We start from the raw sequence: 9,374 nt of genomic DNA, 5'->3' as shown, positions 1-9,374 counted from the left end.
AACGTTCTATGGATGGGGAGTAAATGACTTTATGTACAGGGAACGGAAACATACAGTAAAATTTTCGCACCAAGAAGGGAACTTTTTCGACTCTCCGCGGCGGTGATGCGTATACCCACCTAGCTTCAGACAAGAACGTTGCTGCTGATGCAACACAACTGTTAAATAGCCCAGCATTCGGGCAGCTGTCTGTTTAGAAACAAATACCTATAGAAAACAACGATTGATGCTGACATTATTTTCTTCACACACGCTGGCGCCATGACCCTGGAATTGCATTTCATTAGAGCGAAGGTTTTGCGGGATTTTCGAGTTCAAATGTGCGTAGTACCTATGATCGTTTATAACGTTGACAAAAATTTTTCGAGCCTAGAAAAAAAGGGTGATGCGCGAGAGAAATAGAAAATATAAGAGACTGCCAAGTTTCCACTGCTACCCAAAAGATGGCGCCAGTGTATCCACTCGTAGTAAGATATTTTAAGAGGTTCCAAGGCACTCGGTCTTGAGAAGTCGCAAGTGTGTGAACGGGGCAAGGTGTTTGGTTCTAAAGACTCCCAAGTGTGTGAACGGGCCTCTACGCCACGTCTAAAGTTCTGATTCCGTGCCACACAAATGTGCATTAGTACCGTGTGCAAACATAAACGAGACACCCCGCTTCTACGGTGCTGGTAGGCATGGGAGAGCAATACACTCTAAAAACAAATCTGGTTGTAAAAGAACTCTTTGGGATTCCTCGGCTTGACCATGTTTTGCGCCCTAGGAAGTTATTTTAAGCACGCCCGAAAAGGGCTTTTCGTGAAAAACCTAAGCTCCTTTTTTTTATGCGAACAAGTTCTTCATCGCCCAGTTGCACTTCTATAGGTACGCCAGGGGGCAATAGTGCTTGACGCAAAACTATTCTTTGCGAGCTGAAAGAGTTCTTGGGACGTCGAAGAACCTTTCAAGGGCAGATTTTTTTAGAGTGTATGATACACTTGAATCTAAACGGTGCTTTTGTTTCCCACGGTTTTGCAAAAACATTCCTGACACCCGAAAAAAAAAAAAAAGAACTAAACCAAAAGCGGTTGCGTTGAACCTTACAGTGACTTATTACTATTACATTTGCCCTTTCAGAAAGTCATTCCTTACTTCACACTAATTGCTTTTCTTTGAGATATATTTGACTGTAATAAAGCTGACGTGAAGCGATTTTTCCGCACTGAAATTACTTTGTTCATTTCAATGTTGAGAATTCATTACGCGGCATTTTATATTCGTCACGTTTCGTGCATTTCTTTCGCCAATATTATAATTCGGCTGAAGTAATACCGAGTTCCAAGAATAATATAAGTCAGTTGTAAATTTTACACCACCACTAACATTTTGAGCGTTCCTTGTATCAGAGAGAAAAAGTGTTCCAATAGTGATATGGTATGATATGATTATTTCAGCTCAGGGGAGCTGCGGCGCCGCAGAAAGTCAAATCGCCCACACCTTGAAGGCCTGTGGCGTCGCTTCTAATGATGATGAAACAGTATCGTACGAATGAATCGTGTGGATGATGACGATAATAATTAGCCGATGAAAAGCGTTTGCTTTTCATCGGCTAAGTGTTTGCTTAGGCACTGACAAAAACAAATTAGACGTACTTTTAATTTCTGTATTGCATTACTCTTGAAATAACCATAAACTTGTAGTCAGACATTCAATGTACACGCCACAACCAAATTAATTTTATTTTTATCTCCATTTTTACAATGAATAATGTCGCACCTTATCATACGCCTGGACCCTTCAGCATATTTTGGGGCTTTTCCACCACGCAGTTTCTCAGCTGTGCCTACACGGTCAATGCTCAAATGCGGTTTTCGCACTTCCAAAAAAAAGCCCAACAAGCCGGCAACAAAGCAATAAAACAAACACTCAGAATTTTCTTTTTTTTTTTCTCTGTTAGGAGTGTTGGGAAGTACAGCGAGTTCCCGGAGGAGAAACGAAACCGTTCTTTTCGGTCTAAGTAAATAAATTATGCCTCGCAGAAAGCTCGAACTTCGTGAGAACGTGCAGTTAGCGATCGGGAGGGAACGCGAAAGTTTGAGAACATGACGTTACCTGGATCAAAAGATAATTGGGAAAAACGAAATTTCTCTATGAGCACGCGTTCACCTAAGCCTAATATCATAAAAACAAGAAATTACAATGTGGGCGCCTGTAGCACCTGTTTCAATGGAACCTGTCAACAAAAGAAAAAACAATATGTTCTTTCTTTCTGACAAGTGTTTTTCACTTATATAAATCCCAAGAGCGTTCACAATACTGTTTTGGCGATATTAGGCTTAGGAATTAGGTGGACGTCAGCTCATCAAGAAATTTCGTTTTTCTCAATTATCTCTTGGTCCAGGCAACGTCATGTTCTCAAACTTTTGCGTTCTATCCCAACCGTCAGCTCCACGTTCTCACGGAGTTCGAGCTTTTTGCGATGCCTAGTTTATCCACCCGTGCCGAAAAACCTAGCTCTCTTTCGGAAACTTCCTATATTTTAAGTACAGTGTACTTAAAACTTATTGCTTCAAATATATTTAGAAAATTTGTACTTCACTTGAAGTACATTCTCTGAGTATGTACTTGTAATATACTTAAAGTACTTTTGTACTTTCTGAGAAAAGTACAACTCCCGATTTCACAATACATTCACAAATGTGGTCTTGTTAAATTTTTATCTCAAGGTGATGTTCTGTCAACTTTTAGAAGATATACTGGGAGGGATATTCTACTCTCACCAAAAACGCGAGCAAAGGACGCATCGCTCCGTTTGCACGGAGCGGCTTGGTGAAATTAAGCTCTTTCGTGGACCACGTGCTCGCATCCTTGGCTTTCCCAATACTATGCACAACTTCTGAGCCCGAGCGTAAAAGTTCACCAACCTCGAGAACTGGGCAATTGACCGATTAACCTACAAATTAATCAATTAATGCTTCAATCGCTTTTTAACTGTTTTTTTAACTGTTTTTAACTGTTCTCAACTATGGATTGAAGTTGATTCATAATTGAAATTATTCCGCCGCTTAGCACATATTTAGCGAACGAAAAGAAATATATGTAATTTCTACTTTTAAAAATATTATTATTTACCGATTAATCGATTAATTAATCGATTAAAGGCTGGCAATTATTCGGGTTAAAATTTTTAATTGACGCCCAGCCCTACCAACCTCTAACACAAAAATGTGAAAACGTAGTATCGGCTTTCGAAACGTCATCTGGTCATTTCTGTGAGTGAAGTAATGGTGGTTATAAGACCTATATAAATAAGTGCCTTTTAGGTTGATTGTATCAAATAGTTAGTCACTCGACTTGGCCACTTGGCTATCCAATATTTTCCGCCATTTGCGAAAATAATTGATGCACCTTCGATTACCCCAAGCCCTGGGGCAATGCATACCAGTTAAAAAAGCACTGCATCATGAAAGATGTTAAAACATCCTTGTACTTTACTTTGAAAGTACATTGTATTTATAGTACTTTACTTCAAGTACATTGCTCCCGGTGTACTTACTGATTTACTTGAATACATAGCCTCTCATTTACCTTGTACTTTACTTCAAGTAGTTTTTAAATGTACTTACTCAACACAGTCGTCAATTAATCCATAGAAGTGAAAGGTTCGGCATGACAGTCATTGAAAAAGTAGTTGTGATTGTACCGAAGATTCGCCACAATTGCTTTTGAAAAAAAAGAATTTTGAATTACAATTATATTACACTTAGTCAAATTCAATGAGTTTCAATTATCAATTACTAAAAAAAGCAATAATGCATGTAATTTAATTATTCCAATATAATGACTATACAAGTATGCTCAATAGCCACCTTGTGCGCTCACCAATCAAGTTCCTTTTGAGAAACGTTTTTATTTCATTGCTCGGGGAGATAAATAAACGTTTAACTTGTGTAACCCACATCGAGGCAGTTGCCAAGAGTCATTAAAACTGCTGTTACGGAAAGCTGAAAAAAAAAATCGACGATAAATTGGTGTTCATTTTGGCTAAGGCATGACAGGATTTCTGCTGTACACAATATGTGCCTGACGGAAGCGACGATTTTCTCTCCGCTTCCTGTACGCTTTGAAACGTTTTGCTTTCCTTTTTTTTAGCGTTAAAGCGTGCTCATGACGTAAGGTATGACCTAGCCACTGAAACACTTCGTTAAAGCCTCCGCCGTGGTTGTCGGTCCCCGAACTGCCAGAAGCACACACACAGACACACACACACACAATAGTGGAAGAAACGACAGTGAGGAGGCGGGGAGGAAAGTCATGCTGTTTGCCTGGTTGATGTCCCCACTAAAAACGTACACGCGTGCCGAAATGTTCGCAACTTTGTTAGCGTGCGCTTTTTTTTTTTTTTTTTTCTGAACACTTTTTTTGGACATTAGTTAAAACGAATTGGTGCGTGTATATTTCACTCTGCTTTAAGACGTCGGCGAAGATATCAGCAGCGTATATCTTGTGCAACATGCGCACGTGACAGCCCACAGTTCTGTCGCTGCAGCTTGCAAAACAAGGTACACAGCAGATACAAAGCTATGGTAAGTTAGGGGTGTTTTAGCTAAATGAGTGACAAAACGTAGTTATAATAAAAAAAAAATCCCGGGTCTTCTTCGTCAGAAAACAATTAAACAAGTGTGTTAGCATTGCTATTCCTCTAGCATGTGGGTGCTAAGCGCTTATTAATTGGGTCATTGGACTTGGCGGACAGTGCTGAACACGTCGAGAGGCCGTACCCAAAGAAGTGCGTATGATTCTAGCAGCATAAATAAATGGTAACGCCGCCAGACTGCGCAAAAAGAAGCAAATTTAGAGCATATTCTTGTGTTCCTTCTGCTACCTTCTCATGTGTTCCAGCCAGCCGAAACATCCCAGGATGAATACCATCAACGACCGGTCATCAAAAATCAAACTTCTGTTTTGATTTCTGTATTTTTGTATATATTCGTCTGTAATTGTATACTGCATATATATGCAAGAGTCAAAGAAAGAATAAAAGCACACAGGGACAATGACAGACAGCACAGTTCTTTCAACTAGCAACACACATTTGCTAAATGTCTCCTTCAATAGTACTATCTCCCTCCAAACGTTTGAGACTAAAGAGGATGCGGAAAATAATATATTTTTATACGCCCGGACAAAAACAGAAAATCACCCCCAATACACTAGGAGATAAAAAATTTAGAAAAAAAGAAAAAAGAAGAAAAACACTATTGACAATTTCAGAAAGAGGGCCCTTTGACTAATCCAGCTCTGGCTTCAGGTAGTTCATCTCAACTCTGGACAACGCGAGAGAAGGAGCAGCGATAGTCATTGGCTATCATGTATGCTTCAGTGATCTCTCGGCCGAGCCTGTTCTTGTGGCTGCCAATCGTGCTGGTGTCCTGGAACCGGGCTTCACGAGAGCCTTTTATACTGGGAGAGTTCGGCGGTTCTTTGATCCAGCCGCCAGTCTGGCAGCACTGATCAAACAGTCTGGCAACTGTGCGCATCCGCCATGATGTGCCTTGCCGTCTAGCTTGATTGCACCTTTGCATTTAGTTGCATTATAATTATAACCTTAAATTGCAAGCTTCACCCTTGTTGGTGTAAGGCTGGTGGCGGCTGATAAAACCCGTTTGCCCTACTGACTCGAGCCGGCAGTCGGCTCACTAGAGTCCATGGAGCGAGAGACGACGATGAAAATGATCGTTCTGCGCTGCGCTCTGCCAGACGGTAGATGAAAAATAAATGGGGGGCTGCAGTGCCGTTGGGTGCTCGAACAACGCGAAAAAGGGGTTCAGGATGTACCGGCTCCCGCAAGGAAAAGAAAACCGCGCAAGGGACAAGATCTGGGAAACCAAGAAGGGCTGACTGGAAGCCGAGTTCTCGATTGAGCGAGGTAAGTTTATGATTAACGTATAATTAACGTAACAAAATGCTTGATTTTTCGACTTTCTCCTTACGCCAACAAAAGCGCAAACGTCAAAACCTACACACGTATACATCGCATGTCAATGGGGACCCACTCGCCGGGAGGCACATCATGGCGGAAGCGGCGCCCGCTGAGTCCGCTAGACCTAGCGGGCCGTAAGCCCCTCCCACCCGCCGAACTCTCCCAGTATAAAAGGCTCTGGGCTTCACAGTTCGTGAGGAGGCGTTGATGCACAACTATTGGATGAAAAGAGACGCTCGAAGCACGAGAGACCTCGAGGACATGCTCTCGTAGGCGGGTGTTCAGGCAACGCCCTGTCTGTCCAATGTATCGGTCACCACATGAGAAAGGGATGGAGTATACCACCCCCTCTTCACAGGGAACGGTCTGATTGGCATGTTTGATGGGACATCTTTTGAAGGATTCGTTACTGTTCACGCGCCTGCACAGTTGTTTCAGGCGCAACTTGCATGAGAAGACAACTGAAGTGTTGAAGCGCGTTGCAATTGCCTTCAGTCTGTGTGCCGAGTTGTGCACGTATGGAATCCAGATAACATGTGAAGACTTACTACGTGGAGCACGGGGCCTCTGGGTGGCTAGAATTAACTGAACAAGAATGGTGCTCAGTAGACCTTGCGGATAACCAGCTTTGAGGAGACGTTCTTGTTGTGACGTTCAAAGTGAAAACAGGATTTGGTGCGAGAAGATGAAAGGAGAGACCGAATGATTCCATGTTTTACCAGTTTAGAATGGGAACCTTCTGAATTTCTTTATCTTCTAGTGTATTGGGGGTGATTTTCTGCTTTTTCCGGGCGTATATAAATATATTATTTTCCGCATCCTCTTTAGTCTCAAACGTTAGGAGGGAGATAGTACTATTGAAGGAGACACCAGTAAATGTGTGTTGCTAGTTGAAGGAACTGTGCTGTCTGTCCTTATCCCTAAGTGTTTTTATTCTTTCTTTGACTCTTGTATTTTCACCAAAACGCTCTTTGATCTTTGCATATGTGCACAGCGTGTCCCCCCCTTTAAAGAAAAAAAGTTTTTTTTTGATTGCATAAATAAATTACGCATCGCCAAACGCTCATTTTCCGCCTAAAATGTAACGCTAGCTGCCCAAACCAGATGCCCATGTTTCAGCAGAAAAACCGATATTTTATTAAAAAGCAGTGTTGCGAAGCACCCTTTAAGTACACTATACTTAAAGTACTACCTCAAGCAGGCTGAGAAAACTTGTACTTTAATTGAAGTACTACTCCCGACTTCAAAATCCATTCCCCAAATTTGGTCTTGGTGAAATTAAGAGTTATCAAGAACCACGAGCTCGCGTCCTTAGCTAGCAGTTGTACTATGCAGGAAAAAGATCATTCATCCGCGTTAAAGGGGCCATTAAACGATATCGGGTTGGAATGTTTATTACTTGGCAGAGGCCTACTGGTCATGGCATACTCGCACAGACCGCCACTGATTCAAAAGCTTCTTTATCGCGGTGAAATTGCGAGGGTAAAAGAGGACTATTTCTTTCAGTCTTGCCTTCGCGAAGCTTGATGACGCAATAGACCCTTTCCGGAATTCAGTCTGGCCACTTTGATCACTACCATCATCTGAAAAATGGCATATGTGCTATACTAATGGCGGCCTTCTGTTTACTGATGAAGGAAGAAGTTGAAGATGCTCTTAAGCAGATGATTTGAGGCCTAGACATTCTAGACGTTAGCACGACCTGAATCCGGAATTGGATGCAAGAACTACGTAAGCGTTCATTTCTAACTCGGGCCCACTCAATCTGTTAGTAGCACACAATCGGCTTCAAAGTTTCTTGACGTATAGAATTTTATCACTGCATCTATGTGGGCTGGCGCTTTGTTCTGACTGGTTTCTTTTTCGTCATCGACACTGAAAGAGATTGAAAAAGTACTGTACAGTGAAGCACGCATTCTCATTTTCCGATGACTTGCGAAAGTGACGGTGCCCCATCGAATACTGCAGACCACAGGTTCATTGCCGCCATTAGTATAGTAAAATTTAAACTGCCATTTGAGTCACCAGATGGCACTGAATTCCGGAAAGGGTCTATTGTGGGATCGAAACCACCCGCCTGACCGTACAGTTGAGCGCGGCTCATGGATTCGACACAAGAACTGCGTGAGCACTCGACTTCGGCTATGATTAACGTTGATTGCATAGGATAGGCACCAAGCCACGTGGCCGCTTGTTCTGGCACCGAATTGAGAGGTTAAACGATGCTCACATTTCTCGATTTTCTTTTTGTCGACTGCCATTATTTAGAGAGAGAAAAATTAAGGCAAGTTTATCCGTTATTAACGTTAGGAAGGGATTCTAAGTATTATTCAGCGAAAGTAAAAATATCCTTTCATGGCTCATTTAAGTCTTTACTTTGAAGGCTTTTCAAAGAGAAAATTCATTTTTTTAGTACACTCGGAAAATGGCCTCGGCTGTCGCTGGCTTTAGGCGCTGCGCTAGCGTGTGCGCCCATCCGGCAGGACTTTATTTTGCGGAAGTAGACAGTGTTGCGAGATCAAGTGCGTGCTTGGGCCATTTCTCCGATATTTTCAATGAGCGGAACGTAAACGAAAAGAATTCGCAGTCATTTGTTTTTCAGCACCTAATGTTTTGACATGTCTTGCACGAAAAGCACCTCTTTTTAGCTATCCCGCGACCGTATTTATTTTGTTCTGGAGCATGAAGCTAAAGTATTAAACTGCCGGTTTTGGCAATCCCTCGGTATTTTTGTAGTCCACCGACTCGGTGGTGAAATTTAGCGGGCATAAGGAGACCCAGCCAACGGTGAGTCATGCAGTGATCGAAGTCCTTGGCACGCTCCCGAGACACGGTGTGACGGCGCCCAACGTTTGACGGGCTCGTGCCGGTACATTTCCATATCTCACTGTTGTTCCCTCCCAACGCATCTGAGTTTCCGCCTCCAGGGGAGCCTATGACTCCGCTTTGGGACAGTGTCTTTCAATAAACCTTCGATTTTTGCCAAAGTAAGTTGTACATTGTACCAGGAAAAGCAGTCAAAACACAAAAAGCCTTTTTTCATTATTTTTATAACAGAATTAATTATCAAAAGCTAGTTTTCACGAGATGAGCATAACGTTATCAAAGAGTGTTTAAGAAAAACCTTCACACGGTCGATAAATTTTGTGGCCGAGATATCTTTCGCCAAATTTGTAGCTCAAAACATGTCGCACATTCTGTGCCTCCCGACATTATATGTATGATTAAGATGAATCTAATTTTCAAGACGGGTATGTCGGCGACGCTTAAGATTGAAGATGAAGTTGAAGACTGTCTAAGAGATTGGTTCAGTGCATAATTGTAATCATAATTCGTGACTGTGGGGTTTCTGTCTCTTCAACCAACGGTTTTCTTACGAGGCTCGATCCTTCAACGCACGTTTGAGGAGCGGGGT

This window comes from Ixodes scapularis, unplaced genomic scaffold (assembly GCF_016920785.2).
Source record: "Ixodes scapularis isolate PalLabHiFi unplaced genomic scaffold, ASM1692078v2 PGA_scaffold0__279_contigs__length_252992795, whole genome shotgun sequence".
Lineage (NCBI taxonomy): Eukaryota > Metazoa > Arthropoda > Arachnida > Ixodida > Ixodidae > Ixodes > Ixodes scapularis.
Note: the sequence above shows the minus strand (reverse complement) of the source record.